Here is a 20,960-nt window from a genome sequence, read left to right as displayed (position 1 = left end):
AACCATGAGGGGAGTGGTGAAAGGAGAATGCAAAATTTGCCCTGAATTAGAAAAGGAACAATGTTCACACATGCTTAGTCATATTAAGCACATTTTAAAATCTTTGGTAAGGGAGGTAGGTGTGATGTCTCTATTTAAAGAAAGAGATGGGGACTTCCCTGGTTGTTCAGTGGTTCAGACTCTGCACTCCCAGTGCAGGGGGCCTGGGTTCAAACCCTGGTCAGGCAACTAGATCCTGTGTGCCATAGCTAAGACCTGGAGCAGCCAAATAAATAAATACATTTTTTTTTAAAGAAAGAGACTATACATGAACCTAACACAGATTAACACTTACTATGAATTTATGGCATGTGTCCGGGCATGGTGCCCAGCATTTTGTTTCAATTATTTAATTTGATTCTTACAACAAATCCCTTGAGATGAGTAATATCCTCTTGATTTCACAGAAATGACAGATGAACGTCAGAAGGCAAATAAATGACTTACCAGACTCATTGGGCGGGGTATGGTTTGACTTACAGTGTCCTGACCCCCAGCGCCTTAATTTTTGTCATCATACACAGAGACAAGAGGTGAAATTATAGCCAAATTCCTAACAGTAAAAGAATTGTGTATGTTTATGGATGTCCTGATGAATACAGCATTCCAAGAAGAGTTAACACGTGTGTAGATGGCCAATTTGTGAATTAGAACATATCAAAATGCCCATTTAGTAATACAGCCATATAAAATAAAACAAGTAAAAATTTTAATCTGTAATGATGCAGTAAATGTCTAGAGCAAATCATTTTTCTTGAGCATCAATTATTATTAGATCATAAAAAATGAACTGAGCATGAAAGTGTTTCTTTTTTTTTAAAGGTAAAGGGTTATAAAGATACAATATTGCTAACATGTTTTGGTTTTGGCTTCTGAAATCCTTGTTTGTTGTTGTTTAATCATTAAGTTGTGTCTGACTATTTGCAACTCCGTTGACTGTAGCCTGCCAGGCTCCTCTGTCCATGGGATTCCCCAGGCAAGGATACTGGAGTGGGTTGCCATTTCCTTTTCCACAGGATCTTCCTGAGCCAGGGATCAAACCCATGCCTTCTGCATTGGGAGGTGGATTTTTTACCACTGGGCCACCAGGGAAGCACTCTGAAATCTTTAGGCACCATATTTTTAAAAAGTCATCCCTGGGACTTCTCTAGTGGCACAGTGGATAAGAATCTGCCTGCCAATGCAGGGGACATGGGTTCAGTCCCTTAGGAAGATTCTACATGCAATGGTAACCCCTGTACCACAACTTTTGAGTCTGTGCTCCAGAGCCCGAGAGCCACAGCTACTGAGCCTGTGTGCTCCAGTTACTGAAGCTCGAGCACCTAGAGCCTGTGCTCTGCAATAAGAGAAGCCAGTGCAGTGAGAAGCCCGTGCACCACAAATGGACGGTAACCCCCGCTCTCCACAACTAGAGAAAGCATCCGAAAACCCACTGCAACAACAGCAGCAACAAAGTCATCCCTGGCCACAGCGAGACTCTAACTGTAGCATAAGCATCAGATCAGATAATGAATGGTAGCATTTTCAGTGTTGTTTTCACATCGGTACAGGTGTGAAACTTATGGTGTGTTTGTAAGATCTGAGGATAGAATTAGGGTGAAAGGAAAGATCAGTTCCACAGATACATTTTGGATTTGGTGAGTTCAGCTGTATTAGCAAAATGAGTACAGCCCAAATGGATGTAAAACCTTGCCTGAAATTAAAGGGATATTGACTAGACAGAGTCATCCATACAGAGCACTGTTTTAATGATTCTCTTCCACCAGTGGAAAAACAGCAGCAAAGCGTCCAACAGACCATACGCTTTGACGAGAAATCCTCCCCTGAGTGATAAACCTGAGAATTAATCTGTGAATCCAAAGGGAAGAAATGAAGATGAAACCTTGGTCATATTTATAAATTTGATTATTATAGTTCTACAATTGGACATAGCACAGTAGCCTTCGGATCTGAAAATCTAGCAACGAAGGCACATTGCTTTAGAGTAAACTGCCTTGTCTCTCAGTCTCCTAGTTTGAGCAAAGCAAATTACGCACCTGCCTCTCAGTACTCTCTTCTTCAACCCACACTTCTCAAACAGATTATTTATGGTTTTATTTCACCATTAACACAAATGAAGCGAGGGATTTATTTTAGACTACATGGAGTATACTGTCAGATTTCTTTGAGCTATAAAAGGCTGAGAATAAATGCCAATTAAAAGAAAGTTCTAATTGTTAGTGAGGGGGAAATGTAATATAATTTGCTTCTAGTATTCTTGCTGATTTAATATAGTCACTGGCACAAATATTTCAAATATTCTCCAGGAAATCATACCCTGATGGCACAGGAAAACACTGACAATCAAGAATTTCTTCTTTCTTGACTATACTGTAGATTCAACATTTCAATTTAAAGTAAATATTTCATGAAATGAAAATCTAATTTTTTTCTCAGTGGTTAGAACAGTGGTCTAACGGGGCGAAATTGACCATATTTGGCTGTGCTGTGAGTCAGATGTGTGTGCTGCCTGCTTCTATTTTATCCCTCAACTCAGGCATTTCAACTCTGCAGTGTTTGTTTTTAGCCCCAGACAGTGATGCTCGAGACCGGTTATTTCTTTAAAGTTTTATTTGCTTGTATGTTCTAAGTAGACCCAAACTGATATTTCCTTTCTTTCTTCCTCCCCTTCTTTCTTCCCTCCTTCCTTCTCTCCCTCTCCCTCCCTCCCTCTCTTTTTACCTTTCTTTTCTTATCCTGCATGTTACTAGGCAAGTCAGCAAACAAAAGAACTAAAGCCCTACATTTAGGATTCAGCATTCATTCAGAGAGCAGATGCTTTATCTCCAGTTTACACATAAAACACACACACACAAGTGCACACCCTACACCTGAATTGCCCCGGACACAAATAAAATGTACTCTGATGATAAAAAGAAAATCTGTAATATTTAAATAATCATATCAATAGGTTATATTTGTACACTTATGCAACATTCAAAATAATGAAAAATAAATTAATCTTTCTACTAGTCATATTAGAACTTGATGAAGATTTGCTCAAAAATCAAATAAATGTGGTATTTTAAATTGGAAGATAAGCTTTTCTTTCTAAATAGACTACAAATGTCATGCATTATTTCACAGAGTCTTCTCTTTGCTTTAAAATTAAATAAAGGAGAGGTATTGATATTACATCTTGCCAGTTTCACAATGAAGATTGAGTAGGTCAAACCTCTGAAGTACGTGGGCTTCCTGGTGGCTCAGATGGTAAAGAATCTGCCTGCAATGCAGGAGACCCGGGTTTGATCCCTGGGTTGAGAAGATCCCCTGGGAAAGGGAATGGCTACCTAGTCCAGTATTCTTGCCTGGAGAATTTGGTCGACAGAGGAGCCTGGTGGGCTACAGTCCATAGGGTCACAAAAAGTCGGACACAGCTGAGCAACTAAAACACACTGTGGCATTTTGCATATATCATCTTGTTTAGCCCTTGTAACAATCCTATAAAATGGGCAGTGTTATTTACAATTTACAGATGAGACCACTGAGCCTCAGAGAGGGTAAGGAGCTTATCCAAGATCACACAGCGAGTGGAAGAGCCAGAATCAGGACATAGGCAGCACTCATTTCGACTTATGCCAAACTTAGAGAATTCTGGTATCTAGAGAATTCCAGCCACCAACTAAAAAGCCTAGAAATAAGGGTCATATTCTGCATGCCATTTTGAAAAATGTTTATTAGTTTTCCTGTGATAAAGTTATGCATATATTTGCATGCACACACACATCTAGACATTAGAGAAAAGAAAAGAGAGAAAAAAAGATTACCTATAATTCCACAATCCAAACACAATAAACATTTTGGTATATTTCCTTATATGCTTTTATCTATAATTTAGGGGATTGTTTTAAGAATAACTTTTACATGTTGCCTAATTACAAAGTAATTAGGAATAGTGAATATTCATTATGGAAAATTTTAAAAATATTAAAATGTATATAAAAGAACTTTTAAAGTCCTCATAATCTCAGAATATAAAGATGGCTGTTAACCCTTTTGTATCTTATCCTAGTCAAGGCTGACAGCAGAAATTTTGAGACTGAAGCTGAAATTCTGTGTATCACACTACTGGTAGTTCACAGTCCACAGGGTCTTTTTTAAAGTTGCTGGTTTGACTTTTACTTGATTTGCTCATGTTTCGTCAAAGAATTGCAAATAGGACTTTTAGGCAGATGACTGGAAGGCTCTTGTTGCTCTAAAAAGGACCAGCTACTTGGGTTTCTCCTAAATGACAAAAATTACACCCATCCCCCTGCCCCAAGTACCTTAACACAGCAGTCCCCAGCCGTTTTGGTTCCAGGGACTGGTTTTGTGGAAAACAATTTTTCAACAGACAGGGGTGAGGTGATGACTCACGTGCATGACATTTATTTTGCACTTTATTTCTATCATTATGGTGTCAGCTCCACCTCAGATCATCAGGCATTAGATTCCAGAGGCTGGGGACCCCTGCCTTGAAAAAAGAAAAACGATATTGTTTGAATCTGCCCTTGTAACTCCACAGAATGGCTTATTTTATTTTATTTTTTTCAAATGTAACTTGTTTTAAGTAGTTTTCACTGGCAGGAAAAACTCCTAGTTTACTAATTGGATCATGCACTTCTAACCATAAGGAAAAACTTCTGGTCAGGAGATGGCAACTGAGACTGAATTGCCAGATTAAATAAATAACGAAGGGCTGCAGAAAATCGGATTAAATTGTAATCACACTAAAAAAAAGTTTCTCTCCAAGCCAAAAAAACAAGAAAACCGTTGCTTGAGAACATGTCATGTGACCTGACCTGCCAAGGGAACTTAAAAAGACTTAAGAACTTAAAGAGGGTTCTGAGTGAAACAGCAAGAGGTGCCCCCACATTCCAGCTGCTACAATGTTATCCCCAGGTTTCCACCTCTCCTTGAGCTTAGTGAGGACCAGTGGCAAGGAAACCAAATAATCAACTGGAAGTCTTTAAAGGTAGGTTCTTGAGGTTTTTATAACCCTTTCCGTGTTCCATAGAGTATCAAAGAGTGAAAAAGAATTAAATAATTATCGTACATGTTTTTGTTTTCCCAAAACTCTCTTTACTTACCTTTTGCAGAGTCACACTTTCTTTTTCCCTTGTGATTTCATTCAGATAGAATCGAGACCTCTTGCATGGCTCCAAACTTCAATTCTTCCTTCTATTTCTCAGCTAAGAAAGAAAATTTCAAAAATGCCATGTCTACTTTGTAACTCTGAACATAGTGACTTCATTATGTACATCATGGAGAGGATGTGGAGAAAGTGGAATTCTCACGCAAATTAGTACAACTTTGGGAGACTGTTTGGCAGTATTAACTAAAGCTGAACATTCACAGACTCCATGACCCAGGCATTCTAGGAGTATATAGCATACAACCCATAGATATAATGGAGTGTTAGTCACTCACTTGTGTCCGACTTTATGTGACTCCATGGACTGTAGCCTGCTAGGCTCCATGGACTTCTCCAGGCAAAGGTACTGGAGTGGGTGCTGCTGCTGCTAAGTCACTTCGGTCGGGTCCAACTCTTAGTGACCTCATGGACTGCAGCCTACAAGGCTCCTCCATCCATGGGATTTTCCAGGCAAGAGTACTGGAGTGAGCCATTCCCTTTTCCAGGGGATCTTCCCAACTCAAGGACTGAACCTGGATCTCCTGCATTGCAGGCAGACTCTTTACTGTCTGAGCCACTAGGGAAGCCCCATAGACATATATATACACGTGCACTAAAAGATGTGTACAGCATGTTTACCACCCCATGTTGGAAACAGCCCAAGTGTGATCAGCTATAGAATGCATAATTAAATTGTACATCAATCATAGTGTACCACATTTCACAAGGCCACGTAACAAACAAGCTGTAGCATGAACAAATCTTACAATGTCATGTGGAGTGAAAGAAGCCAGGTCTAAAAGAATACACACTATGTGACTTCACTTACGAGAAGCTCAGAAATGGGTCAAAGAAATTCATACCATGACAAGTCAGGATAATGGTTATTACATAGTTATTACATCTAGGGAGATGGGTGATCTATATGTGAGTGTGTATGTGTGTATATGTGTCTGACTCTGCAACCCTATGGACTTTGGCCCACCAGGCTCCTCTGTCCATGGGATTCTCCAGACAAGAATACTGGAGCAGGTTGCCATGCCCTCCTCCAGGGGATCTTCCCAACCCAGGGATGAAACCAGTTCTCCTATGTCTCCTGCATTGGCAGGTAGGTTCTTTACCACTAGTGCCACCTGGAAAGCCTAAATATATATATATATATATATTTTATATATTATATATATATATATAATGGAATATATATGGACTACTATTCAACCACAAAAAAGAATGAAATCTTGCTATTTGTGACAACGTAGCTGGACAACTTCAAAGGCATATGCTAAGTGATGTAAGTCAGAGAAAGACAAATACCATATGATCTATCTCCTATGTGGAACGTGAAAAACAAAAAATACTAAACCCACAGATATAGGCTGACAGTTCAGGGGGTGGAGGAAGAAGCGGTAAACTGTTTTGTTTTCTTTTTTTCAGTTTAGTAAACTTGAATGTAAATAGGGTTTTTTAAAGCAGAACATATTATTATCCTATTCACAAAGTCCTTTGTAGCCAGAAATAGGTTTGGGGTCCCAGGTGATGGAGAATTCACCAGCCCTGTGAATGCAGACCATGTGGCAGACTTCTTTCTCTCTCTGCCTCTGGTTTTCATTGTCTCTATGTATCTCTGTCACTCTCTCTCTATCCCTCTCTGTCTCTCTCTCTGAACTGTCCAACATGCCAACAAGTTAAGCTCAAGGACACTGTGACCTCAAACAACTCACTGATTATTTTCCGAGTCTTTTTTTCTTGTTTGATGATGGAGGGAGTTAGACAAGATGGAAGATTTTGGACCCTCACTGCTCTAATTCTAGGCTTCTCTTCCTCCGTGAGGCTTCTCTAACCTTTTGATTTCACAGTAGTCTTGTCTCTCTTTCTTTCTCTGTGTGTGCGTGTCTTGCAGAAATTCTAGTCCTACTGAACATTGTGGGCCATCAGCATTGCTTTTTGGAGGTAGCATGTTTATGAAATTAAAGCATCATGAAATAACTGGTGTAAAATATTAAAAAAGACAATAAAGAATCATTTGGATAACCTCTACTTGAGGTAATTAAAGATAAGGCTTCTAATGATAGAGATCCTGAGAGTTAATAAAGAAAATGACATAGGAAGACTGGATACTAAAAATTTGTCTGCTTGGCTTCTGAATTATTCAACTGTACTTAATCATGCTTTTTAATTTAAGGAGCAGGAAATGTTTATTTTGAAAGATGTGTTGCTAGACTGAAGATGGATAGGCTCTTATATCCTTTGGATAATACCCACTTTCTTATATTATCGTTTTTTCAAATATTTCTTTGCTCATGAAGAACCAGTTTCATCTGTGGTTTGTTATTTGGATACTAGTTATCTCATGGCCTGGACCCTCCGTGCTTTTTCATCAGGTACATACTACTCAGACAGTCCATTGTGTTTCCTCAACAGCCAGATCCAGGATCAGTGCAGAATGGAATCTTCCAAGGAGCAGCCACCCTGAGGCACCAGGTAGGCTGAGAGCAGAGAGGGGTGTGGTTTGAGAAAGCACACAGGGTGGAAGGAAGGTCCACGAGGTCCAGGTTCAAATGGACTGCAGGCTCCTGGCTGGCCAGCCGGCCTCCAGCCTTCACCCCACATGCAAACCTCTATCAGGATGCCTCCTGTGACAGTGGGTCAGTGAGGTCCTGGGGAGCATTCCTGGTGTTGCTGAGGAAGCCAGAGAAATAGAATTTTCAAGCCATGCATTTAGAAAAGTGTAAATGTCAACATATTTAGTTTCTGACTCTCAGCCTTCAAGAAGCATCATCACCTTTGAATACTGGAGTGAGTAGCCATTCCCTTCTCCAGGAGATCTTCCTGATCCAGAGACCAGGTCTCTGCATTGCAGGCAGATTCGTTACTGTCTGAGCCACCAGGGAAACCCCTTCTTTACTTTCAATAGTGGCTAAATCCTGATATCAAAGTCTTCCCAGGACATTGAAAATTCCTGCTCATATAGGACTTTTTACCGCACTTTTTACATTTTACACTTCTCTGTTTCATTTTCCTACCTTATAAGGATGAGTTCATTTCAATAAAGCATGTGAAAGTTCCCCAGTAAGCACTCATCACATTCCCAAACCTTTCTAATAGCGCATCTCCTATATTACGAGGAGAGAAAGGGTGGTGTGTGCAAAGCTTATGGATTTCAGAGAAATAAAATTCCAGATGCATGCCTAAGCTTCATCATTGGCAAGCCAGTGGATAAGGGGAGTCCCACCACCTCTCTGGAGCTCAATTTCCCCAGCTCTAAAATGCAGTGATGGACCAGGTAATGTGCCTTTCAGTTAAAAGCATCTGTAAGCTACAAAATAACCTCATTCTGACAAATAGCTATACTTTTTCATTGTTGGTGGTCAGTGTTAAGTCTCTGTCCTTCACCATCTTCAGGAGCTTGCTCAAATTCATATCCATTGAAGTGATGATGCCATCCAATCATCTCATCCTCTGCCGCCCCCTTCTCCTCCTGCCCTCAATCTTTCCCAGCATCAGGGTCTTTTCCAACGAGTTTCAGCTCTTCACATCAGGTGGCCAAAGTATTGGAGTTTCATGTCAGTCCTTCCAATGAATATTCAGGATAGATTTCCTTTAGAGTTGACTGGTTTGATCTCCAGGCTGTTCAAGAGACTCTCAACAGTCTTCTCCAACACCGCAGTTCAAAAACATCAATTCTTCGGTGCTCAGCCTTCTTTATGGTCCAACTCTCACATCTATACATGACCACTGGAAAAACCATAGCCTTGACTAGACGGACCTTTGTTGGCAAAGTGATGTTTCTGGTTTTTAGTACACTGTCTAGATTTCTCATAGCTTTTCTTCCAAGGAGCAAGTATCTGTTTATTTCCTGGCTGCAGTCACCATCTACAGTGATTTTGGAGCCCAAGAAAATAAAGTCTGTCACTGTTTTTTTTTTTTTTTTTCTGGATGATTAACTGTGATTTGTATTCGGCTGAGATTGACAAGACTCAGAGTTCCCTTTTCAACATACTAGGATTTCTTGCATCAGATGAAGCCCTCAGAAAAAAAGATGTTTTTGTCTCCAGTGACAGGTATCTGGTATACTTAAGTCTTCCATTTCATTATTCACCTTCATGTTTTCACTCAAACACATGTGGTTTTCAAACACAGGAAAGAAAACATGGTAACCTGTGGTTATAATTTCCACTAGAAAATAGAAAAAGTGTAGCTCAGAGTGTTTGCGAGGAGTTCCTTTAACAGTGAAAACCTGTGTTAGAAGAGTTTTTTTCTTGAGAAGAGCACTGTTACTCATTGCACATTTAGAAGCTGTTGGAAAATGGGGCCTGATGACATCTGTTGCCATGAGAATAGTGTTGTAGACACAGAATGGCAGAGGTGTTAGTGTCCTGGGCGTTTCCCATCCTCCAGTATGTTTTTAAGCAGCCAGTTTTTAAATTCAAATTCTGGGAAGTTGGGAGAAAATATCTTTCTAGGGGGCCCTTCCCATTTCCCAAGTAGCTCTGAGTGTTTCTTATCAGAGCCCATCTTGAAGCAAGTTGGTCTGCTCACAACAGCTCTTCCTCGATCTAGCGTTTTATCTTCATGGTTGTTTTCAACAAGGGTTCCACCTTCCACTGTGATCAGCTGAATCTCATCTGAAATGAACGAACTCTTCAGTAAATGTGTAAAGAACATCAGCTAAGTTTATGATGCGAGCCCATGTCTGAATTTCAGTGTATCAGAAGGAAATGCAAGCAGTAAACAACCAAAAAAACAAAACAAGAAAACCACAAACAAGCAGACAAAAACACCCTATGGATTTTCTGAAATGGAACCATCGAAAACTATTAGAGATACAAGTAAGCCTTGTGCAGATTCTGTTTTCATAGGACACTTTCATAAGACACTGCCATTTTGACCTTGGAAATCCGCTTTTCAGATGTTTGGAGGACTAGCAGTGAGGGGAAACCACTCTTGACTAAATCTCATGCATTGTTTTAAGAAGCCATCTGCTAAAGCTGCCATGGGGTCACAAAGAGTCGGACATGACTGAGCGACTGAACTGAACTGAACTGAAAGCTGCCAGAGAAAGATGCATAAATGGAGGAAGAGGTACATGATAATTGAAATGTTTTTCTTCTGGTTGCCTTACCAATCACAATCAAAGAAGAATATGGTACGTGCAGCTCTATAGCGTGTCAAGAGGAACAGACAGAAGTGATTTTCACATGCGCATTCAGCCTCAGAGGGAACAGAGACACAGAACAAGAAAGCAGAGCGGGCTGTTCCACCTCTGCCAGGCTCTTATCTGCCACAGAGCGAGATGGTATCAGCAAGCATGTGTTTAGACAGGAGCACAGACGTGTGTGATGAGACCTGCGTCTGTGTCAATGCAGGGCTGCCAGGGGTCCCTGCAGCCTGTCCTTGCATGATGGCTGGAAGGACCCCCTTGCCGCCCACATCACATATGCTGCTCCTTCAGCCCAGCCTTCCAGGGGCACTTTTCTCTGACATCTGCCCCAGCCCTGCTCTCCAGGCCCCTCTCTGAGTCATCCTCACCACTCAGCCTGGCCACACAGGCCCCGTTCCCTCCCATACCAGACAACCCTCAGCTCTGGATGTCTGCACAAACTTCCTTCGGGTTTTGGTCTCATCATCACTTTCTCAAAGAGCATTTCCCTGATGGCCCTGTTTAAAATCACAGCCATAAGAGCACCCTCCCCATCCATCCACCCACACTATTGCTGCGTGTCCCTCTGCCCTTCACCTCTCCCTAGTCCGATTCTCAGTTTCATCTTTCTGGAACATAAACCCCAAGCCAGCAAGGATTATTTTTTCTGTTTTGTGTTCTATCGTATCTCCAACAACGTGGCACATGGAAGTCATTCAAGCAAGATTTGTTATATAGATGAATTAATTAAAGGTAGCTAATCACAATACATTGTGAAATATGAAATATTTTCACATATATTTATGTGAAAGAATGGAATGGCTGTAGATTTAACGAGTCCTTTCCTATCATAAGAAGCAGTTAATCCATTTACAAATAAGGACAAAGAGCAAATGCTTTATTTTTTATATATGTATTTCCTATCCCCACCACTTTATTGAGGTGGAGTTGACAATTAAAAATTGTGTATATTTAAGGTATATACATTAACCATGAGATGGTTGGATGATACCACTGACTCAATGGACATCAGTTTGAGCAAGCTCCAGGAGATGGTGATGGACAGGGAAGCCTGGTGTGCTGCAGTCCATGGGGTCGCGAAGAGTCGGATGTGACTGAGCAACTGAGCTGAACTGAAAGGTATACTATATGATGGCTTGATATATATATACAATAGCCTATTGGTTTTTTATTTTTCTGGCTGTGCTGGGTCTTCGATGAGGCACAAGGGCTTCTCTAGCTGTGGTACCTGGGCTTAATTACCCCATAGCATATGGGATCTTAGTTCCCAGACCAGGGATGGAATCTGTGTTCCCTGCATTGGAAGGCAGATTCTTAACCATTGGACCACCAGGGAAGTTCCTACAATATCATGTTGTTAATGATCATCACATTGTTGTACACTAGATCTGAAAACACTAAATTGAATTAGTCCTTTCTCATCATAAGAAGTATTTAATATGTTTACAGATAAAAACAAAGAGCATATATTTTAAATGGAATGCTTTCCCTCCAGAAAATTGGAATCCAATCACCTCCATAAAAACCAGTAATAAGTCAATGTTGGGATGTGAGGGGAAGAAGGATGGTAAAAGATGGTGGAATGATACGTGGATTGAAGATCCTACATTGGCAAGGTTTGCAAGGTTGGTTGGAGCAAGAATACTGGAAGGAGTGATCTAGAAAGTCAGACATTGATGGTCAAGAACTGGAAGGCTTGAAGTTATTTGTAATGACAAGGTCAAGAGGAGGGCCATGGGATGAGTTAGTTTAAAGGATGAGAAAATAGGAGGAGAAAGCCAAGGAACTGAGAGCACAGTAGAAGGATCTCTTACATGGATGCAGAACAAAGGCAGAAATATTGTTAGAGAAATGAAAGCAAGAGAGGACCTAAAAGACCCAAGGGGTTTGGGACAGTGTCGCAGAGACAACGATGGATAAAGGCACGAAGGAGGGGAAATTGGGTCAGGGTAATATCTGCTGGCATAAAATTCAAACAGAGGGAGTTTTGGGGAGGCAGAAGAGAAGGTTGTTTGGAAAACAACGTGCGGAATAAGTAGAGTATCTACCAGCCCCAAGACCCCATGGCATGAAGGGTATCAAAGAGGAAAAAGCAACGACTGCTTGAGAAGACTTCCAGTGAGGCGGGTCCTCAGAAGACATCCAAGGAAGTGAAAAACACGTGTGCAGAAATGGTCAAGGAGTGAAGGGAACTTTCTCATGATTGACTGGAGTTCCAGTGGACCCAGTTAGGGAAGGCTTGGAGTGGGAGAGGTTTAAAAATAATCTTGGATGGTACAGATGAACTTCTTTGCAAAGTAGAAACAGAAACACAGATGTAACGAACAAACATTAAGAGTACCCAAAGGGAAAGAGTGGGTGGCATGGATTGGGAGATAGGAATTGACATATGTACACTATTGATACTATGTATGAAATAGATAACTAATGAGCACAGACTGTATAGCATAGGGAACTCTACTTAGTGCTCTGGGTGACCTAAATGGGAGATGAATCCAAGGAAGAGAGGATATGTGTATACCGTGTGGCTGATTCACTTTGCCGTATAGCAGAAATTAACACTGTAAGGTAACTAGACTCCCATTAAAAATAATAATAATCTGGGAAAGAGAAATACATGCCAGTGTATAACTCAAGCCCACATGTGGGGCTTATGCGTTCAATGTAGGCACTGAATGACAGGACGAAGGTGATTGTCTTGTAGATTTTGCTTCCTCAACTGGATGAATGATGGTGCCCCTGACTGTGATGGGAATGAAATTCAGAGCTCTATTTTGGTCACATTTGGTCACACTCATTGGAGAAACCTTAGATATACACTTGTAATGGTCAAGTGGGCAGTTGGATAGATTTATTCTTACATGTCAAGGCAAGGTTTAAGAATATAAACTTACTCTGGGAAATATTATTGCCGAGACTGTTGGGATTAGTGTCATCAGCTGGTTACTTCATCCTCTTACCAGAAGGAAAGGTTCTTGGGAAACGCAGTCCAGGTCAGCTATGAGTGAGTGAAGGTGAGAGTAAATTTAGTACGGGGATAGATAAGTAACCACAGTTTAAGAAATTCCCAAACCTCAGAGAACTGCCAGTAGTTTTCATAAGTTTGATGCCAAATCAATGAGTTTTTACTCATTTAGTAAAGTGACATGAGTCTATTTGTAGCCTCAATTCCACTTAATGTGAATATTCAATTATAGAATTTTGCCCCAGACCTCACAGGGGAGGGGGCATATGTAGCTTTCCTAAAATTAAAAAGAAAGAAAATCTGGATTCTGAAGTATCTGTCTAAAAAGTTTTGGGAAAGAATTCATAAAACTGTACCACAGGGATGTCCGTGGTGGCCCACTGGTTAAGATTTTGCCTTCCAACGCAGAGGGTGCACATTCAGTTCCTGGTCAGGGAACTGAGATCCCACATGCCTCATGGTCAAAAAGCCAAAACATAAAATGGAAGCAATATTGTAACAAATTCAATAAAAGACTTTAAAAATGGTCCACTTACAAGACAAAACAACAACAAAAAACTGTACCACAATCATGGCCAATGCTATACCCATTGTTTATATAAGTATATGCCTCTCTAGAGAACTAAAAACCTTCTATTGTTACTGTATGCACTCTCTCCCTAAGACGGGATGTTGACTACTCATTGGCTCTGTCTTTACCCCTTAAAATCCTCCATAATTTTTTTTCTAGAATCAACACAACTCACCACTTATCTGTTCTAGCCAGGGTGACCATATTTCATGTCATTTGGCACAGGGTTAAAAAACACTAGTTAGAGCTAATTTAAGTAGAAAAGACATTTATTAAAGATTTTTTTTTTTTTCTTTTTAGCTCATGTATGTTCTAGGAAGGCTGTGGAATCAAGCATGGAGACCATGTAGCCAGGAAGAATGTACACATTATCCTTTAGGACTGGAGACCCTGGTATGCAAACCCACAGCTTACCCTGCACCCAGGAATCTGCTGAGGGAATCTTAAGGTGCCCTGATAAATATTACTGCCTTCTCTCATCTGAGTTCTGAACAAATAAGACAAATAAGTGGTGAGAAATGGAATGCTGCCTCCCATATCAGTAAACAAAGGATGTCACACTCATTGGCAATTGCAGCCACCACCAAAGGTGAGCCCTGAGGAAACTCAGGAAGGAAACAAAGAATACGTGTCATCTAGCAGCCACCAAGATCGCCAGGAGAAATATCAATAACCCCAGATACACAGATGACACCACCTGTATGGCAGAAAGCAAAGAGGGACTAAAGAGGCTCTTGATGAAGGTGAAAAGAGAAGAGTGAAGAAGTTGGCTTAAAACTCAATATTCAAAAAACTAAGATCATGGTGTCTGGTCCCATCACTTCATGGCAAATACATGGGGAAACAAAGGAAACAGTGACAGACTTAATTTTCTTGGGCTCCAAAATCACTGTAGACGGTGATTGCAGCCATGAAATTAAAAGATGCTTGCTCTTTGGAAGAAAAGCTATGACAAATCTAGACAGTGTATTAAAAAGCAGAGACATTACTTTGCCTACAAAGGTCTGTCTAATCCAAGCTATGGTTTTCCCAGTAGTCACGATGGATATGAGATGTGGACCATAAAAAAAGGCTGAGGGTCAAAGAATTGATGCTTGAACTGTGGTGTCAGAGAAGACTCTTGAGAGTCCCTTGGACTGCAAGGAGATCTAACCAGTCAATCCTAAAGGAAATCAGTCCTGAATATTCATTGGAGGGGCTGGTGCTGAGGCTGAAGCTACAATACTTTGGCCACCTGATGTGAAGAACTGACTCATTAGAAAAGACCCTGATGCTGGGAAAGATTGAAGGCGGGAGGAGAAGGGGATGACAGAGGATGAGATGGTTGGATGGCATCACCGACTCAATGGGCATGAGTTTGAGGAAGCTCTGGGAGATGGTGAAGGACAGGGAAGCCTGGCGTGCTGCAGTCCACGGGGTTGCAAAGAGTCAGAAGTGACTGACTAAAACAACCAAGCGGGCATCAGACTGCCGCCATGCCCTAAGATGAGCCCTGAGGAAACCCAGAAGGTGAAAACCCAGGATACCAGCCCCAAAGAGCTGAGGAGTATATCAAAGCAATGATTTCAGTGAGCCCAGACTTTTGCGTCTTCCCATACATAAAAATGCTAAATTCCTTCACTTGGGATATCTGGTTTTCTTTAACTCACAAAATACTTTGGATGTTCACACTACCTGCCCTTTGTTGCAAACTTCTGTATCACCTCACTCCTCCACTCTGAACCCCCACCTCCTCAGAGCAGTTCTCCCAAGGGTTACTTGAGATGCTCTCTCTCCTGCTTGAAGGCCTAAAAATTCCCACCGAATAAAATATAACTCTCAACTTTTAGGTTGTGACTATTTTTAAAGTCATAACAGTGAAGGGGCAGAGCACCTGGAAGGATGAGTATTAACCACACTTGGGAGGAAATGCAAGGAGTGGAAATTGCGTCCCCACCTACCAAGCATATGCATGTGGAACTGGTGCCACCACTCTCCGCAGAACAGATTCTGCAAGGTGATTTCTTCTGTTCTCTTTCTTGCAGGTCTAAGAGCCCTGCAAGAGTGTCTGATGCATAGCTTTGATAGGGACAGAGTAAAGGGACCAAGTAGATGATTAAATAGTTAATCCCACTAGGGGCTTGTAAGTAGAAAAATATGGGAGACCCCTGTAAGTTAATGATTACTTGAGAAAGCAGGTTTGCTTAACCACAAAACCAAGCAGGCTTGCTTAGCAACAAAATCATGCACCAGAAACGAGAGACAGGCCCCCCAAACAATAAAACAATGGTGGCATGAGACCCACATCCTGCCCAGTGAGATAGTTACTGTTCTCAGGCATGCTCTCTGCACACATTAGAAAACAATGATTTGTCAACCTAGCTCTACCATGTGGGAACAAGAAAACTCACCTACTCAACCTGGAGGAGGAACTGATGTTGGAAGCATGATGTCTATTCGAGAAAAAGAACTTCTTCTCCCCCTCCCCACTTTCCCTTTGATTATAAAACTGTAACCCACGAAGTTTCCAGGCACAGCAGTTCTCACCTTCCCCTTGAAAACTTCACAAGTGTCCTATTCTAATACATCACTTCACCTCTCACTGAATTCTTTTCTGCATTGACACCCGAAGAACTGTAGTACCAGAGCTCTTCAGAGCCCCCCAAATGATACCCAGATGATTTCAGATTCTTATCCTCTAGATGCTGTCGAGTTTGGAAAAGCTCATTATTGGTTTCTAAGTGTCTAGCTCTTTACTAGAATGGCCCGTCTGAACACCTGTAGGCATCTCAAAACTAACACCTACCTAGACCTCAGTACCCTCCTAGTCTCGCGTCCAAGTCTGACTCTCCTCCAGTACATCTGTCTTGATTAGTCGGTTCACCACCCATCCAGCCCTCCAAGTTGGACATTCCAGAGTGCTTTTCAGTTCCCCTGTTTCTTTTCTCTGCTTTGCTTCTTCTATTCCAGGGATCGAGTTCTGTGGGTTGTGCCTCTGGTCATCTTTCACACATATGCCTACTTTTCCTCTGTGCTGTTCTGGCTCAGTCTCTTCATCCTTAGACCAGACAATAGCAAAAACTTCCCTGCTTTTTAGAAAAGCAGAGACATATCTTTGCCAACAAGGTTCATATAGTAAAATCTATGGGTTTTCCAGTAGTCATGTATGGATGTGAGAGTTGGCCCATAAAGAAGACTGAGTGCTGAAGAATTGATGATTTTGAGCTGTGCTGTTGGGAAAAAAGCTCTTGAGAGTCCCCTGGACAGCAAGAAGATCTAACCAGTCAGTCCTAAAGGAAATCAACCTTGAATATTCATTGGAAGGACTGATGCTGAAGCTCCAAACTTTGGCCACCTGATGCAAAGAGCTGACTCATTGGAAACAACCCTGATGCTGTGAAAGATTGAGGGCAGGAGGAGAAGGGGGCAACAGAGGATGAGATAGTCAGATGGCATCACTGAATCAATAGACATGAGTTTAGCAAACTCGGAGAGACAGTGAAGGACAGGCAAGCCTGGCATGCTGCAGTCCATGGGGTCCCAAAGAGTCAAACATGACTGAGTGAACAACAACCCAACTTTTTGACACTTGACTTATTGGTCTAAAAATACATGTGATCATATCTCAGATAAAGCCTCTGGAAATTCCTTCAGCAGTTAGCAACCTTCACAATCCAACTCTCACTTCCCTTCCAACCATACCACATGTTATTTTTCTCTATAATGAACTTTAACTAAAATCACCAATACTTACAGACTATATATTGTGGAGATGAGCATAGTCCCTGATATTCTAGTGGAAGGAGCTAGAAAGAAGTAGGTTGCTAGTATGGACCTTAAAAATAATTACAACCTAAAAGTTGGGCATTATGTTTTATTCGGTGGAAACTTCAAGTCCAGGAGGCAGTCTCTCAAGTAACTCTGAAAGAAATCCTCCAAGGAGGTGAGGGGGGAGCCAGGTTATACAGAAGTTTTGCAACAAAGGGCAGATAGTCTGAACATCAAAAGATTATTGTTGATTAAAACCAGATATCCCAAGTTAAGGAATTTAGCGCTTTTCTAAGTACAGGAAGATGCAAGAGTCTGGGCTTCCAGAAATCATTCCTTTACTATGCACCTCAGCTATCTGGGGCTGTGTTTTCATATCCTGAGTTTCCTCAGGGCTCACCTTAGGCGTGCCTAGAGCCTGATGGCTGCTAGGTGGCAGGTACTCTATCCTGCCTGAGTCCCCTCAGGGCTCACTGGCTCACCGTCTGTAGGGGCTGCAAGTGCTGACGACTGTGATGCATTTGTTTACTGATACGGCCAGAAATATTACATTTCTCACTAGGGGTATCAATGTACCACACATACGCACCTTAAACAACAGAAATGTGTCTGTCACCGTTGTGGCGACAAAGTCCAAACTCCTGGTGTCAGCAGGGCTGGTTTCTCTCCTTGGCTGGTAGGTGGCCGCTTTATCCCTGTGCCTTCACATGGTCTGTGCAGAGCTATATTAATCTCTTCTCACAAGGACTCCAGTCCTATGGGATTAGAGCCCACCTTGCTGACTTCATTTGACTTAATCATCTCTGTCTCCAAGTGCAATTACATTCTGAGACCCTGGAGAGCTAGGACTTCAACATATGAATTATGGGGAGGGGAGACACGATGAAGTCTATAACATGAGATACATTACTGTTCTATAACGTGCTCCCTGATAGCTCAGATGGTAAAGAATCTGCCTGCAATGCAGGAGATTTGGGTTCGATCCCTGGGTCAGGAAGAGCCCATGGAGAAGAAAATGGCAAGCCATCCCAGTATTCTTGCCTGGGAAATCCCATGGACAGAGGAGCCTGGCGGGCTGCAGTCCATGGGGTTGCAAAGAGCCGACATAACTGAGTGACTAACACTCTAATTATCCCACTCTAATGTGCCTCTGGCAGGCAGAGTGAGTAGAAATCCTTCCAAGGGGAGATGATGCCGTGAATAAGATCTGGGAGAAGAAGTAGGCTTCCTCCAAGGGGAGAAATAAACGCAACTCATTCTACGAAGAAGCAATAGCACGAACAAAGACAAGAAGCTGGGAAAGTTGACAATCTGCTTGGGAGACGTGGAGACATCCTCTTTGAATGGAGTAGCGATGGGTGGTAGAAAGCAGGAGACATTCAGACCCAGGTGGTAACAGCAGCAGTCACAATACTTGGCCTGACATTTGGGGAAGAAACTGCAAACTCAGTGGGGCACCCTGAGAGATTGATTGCATCAGCACCCAAAGTCCTTTCTGCATAAAGGAGCTCTCTTTAGAGTCATTTACTTTGCTCACTTGGTTGTTAAATTACTTCTTGGCTCCTGCTGATGGGTTTGCAGAGAAATTCACAGATGTTGCTGATATTTTTCAACCTAGCCATGTTGGTTTTGAACAGTGACTGCTTTTGGTTTTTGTGAAGAAAATACCTGCTTGCACAGCATCCTTGGGAGGAGACACAGTAAGGTCAAAATCTTTTTGTTGGATGCCTCGAGCCACTGATTGAAATCACATTTTGCTATGTACCTTTGCCCTCCTTTCTAACTGATGGAGACATGTCAAGTATCAGTAAAAGTGGTAGTATTTCTTCCATTTCCAGACTAAAACAGCTCGAACCTAAGGCTGTCATTTTTCTAATGTGCTTTCTTGTTGTCTTTTTTAATCTGAAAAAAAAAGTCACACCTGATAATGTCACTCTGAAGTATTTTTCCAATTGCACAAAGCTTTTTACTCAATAGAAATATAATCATAATACTGTCAAAATAAACAGGCACATTAATCAGTATTATGGTTTTTGCTAATTTTTGGAATCTTTATCAATTGTATTATCTCTGCCTAAGGAACTTTCCAGGTGGGTCAGTGGTAAAGAATCCACCTGCCAATACAGGAGACACTGGTTCAATCCCTGGGTTGCGTAGCTCCCCTGAAGGAGAAATGGCAGCTCACTCCAGTATTCTTACCTGGGAAACCCCACGAACAGAGGAGACTGGGGTGCTATGGTCCATGGGGTTGCAAAAGAGTTGGACAGAACTTTGGGACTAAACACCACCAAGGAAACCTAAATATTGAAATGCTTTTCTCAAAGATTAGTTGTAGAAAATGTTAGGCTGAGTTACTGGTGTAATAAAATCATGATAATCATTTACTAAAAGCTTAAATAACTGAATCTTGAAGAATGGGAAGAGATATAAAGGTTGTTGTTTGTTTCAAAATGCTTGAAAGAATTTTTAAATCAGTGAAAAACTAGAAAGCAGATATTCCAAGTGATTTGCGTGGAATCACAAGAAACAAATAGCCTTCTGTTTATCTTCTTTTCAAATAAGAGGGGAGCAATGGAACCAAATCCATGGAGACTGACTTGGCCACCCCAAACGTACAATAAGTTAGAATTTATGTATCCTACAGAAATATTTAAGCATTTAATAGAGCTACTGAAATTCTAGCCAAGGTACCTTTTACAGGCAGCTGCTGCTGCTAAGTCGCTTCAGTCGTGTCCGACTCTGTGCGACCCCAAAGACGGCAGCCCACCAGGCTCCCCAGTCCCTGGGATTCTCCAGGCAAGAACACTGGAGTGGGTTGCCATTTCCTTCTCCAATGCATGAAAGTGAAAGTGAAGTCGCTCAGTTGTGTCCGACTCCTAGCGACCGCATGGACTACAGCCCACCAGGCTCCTCCATCCATGGGATTTTCCAGGCAAGAGTGCTGGAGTGGGGTGCCATCACCTTCTCCACCTAGAGATTGTCATACTAAGTAAGTCAGAGCCTACCACTATTGCTGAATTATAGCTAGATTACCTAAGACCCTATCACACAGTATGAAACTTTCAGTATTTTTTGGATAATATGGAAAGTGAAACTTTAAAACTTTTAAAAGCTTTAATTGGTCACTTACTATAGTCATTGTATAACCATAATTCTTACAATAGACTATGAGCTGGATATTATTTCTCCCTTTTTATCATTACATAAAGAGAAATTCAGAGAAGGCAATGGCGCCCCACTCCAGTACTCCTGCCTGGAAAATCCCATGGATGGAAGAACCTGGTGGGCTGCTGTCTATGAGGTTGCACAGAGTCAGACACAACTG

At 41.6% G+C, this 20,960-nt stretch overlaps 1 long non-coding RNA gene across 1 annotated transcript; it reads left to right on the top strand.

The window, feature by feature from the left end:
• Nucleotides 1-4,855: 4,855 nt before the first annotated feature.
• LOC132346880 (uncharacterized) lies at nt 4,856-19,659 on the top strand. The gene is made up of 5 exons (XR_009496845.1): nt 4,856-5,032; nt 6,180-6,299; nt 7,613-7,672; nt 11,309-11,471; nt 14,189-19,659. It is a non-coding gene; the product is annotated as an uncharacterized lncRNA (long non-coding RNA).
• The last annotated feature ends 1,301 nt before the right edge of the window (nt 19,660-20,960 follow it).

This window comes from Bos taurus, chromosome 13 (genome assembly GCF_002263795.3).
Source record: "Bos taurus isolate L1 Dominette 01449 registration number 42190680 breed Hereford chromosome 13, ARS-UCD2.0, whole genome shotgun sequence".
In the NCBI taxonomy this organism is placed as follows: domain Eukaryota; kingdom Metazoa; phylum Chordata; class Mammalia; order Artiodactyla; family Bovidae; genus Bos; species Bos taurus.
This window is presented reverse-complemented; position numbering and strand designations above follow the sequence as displayed.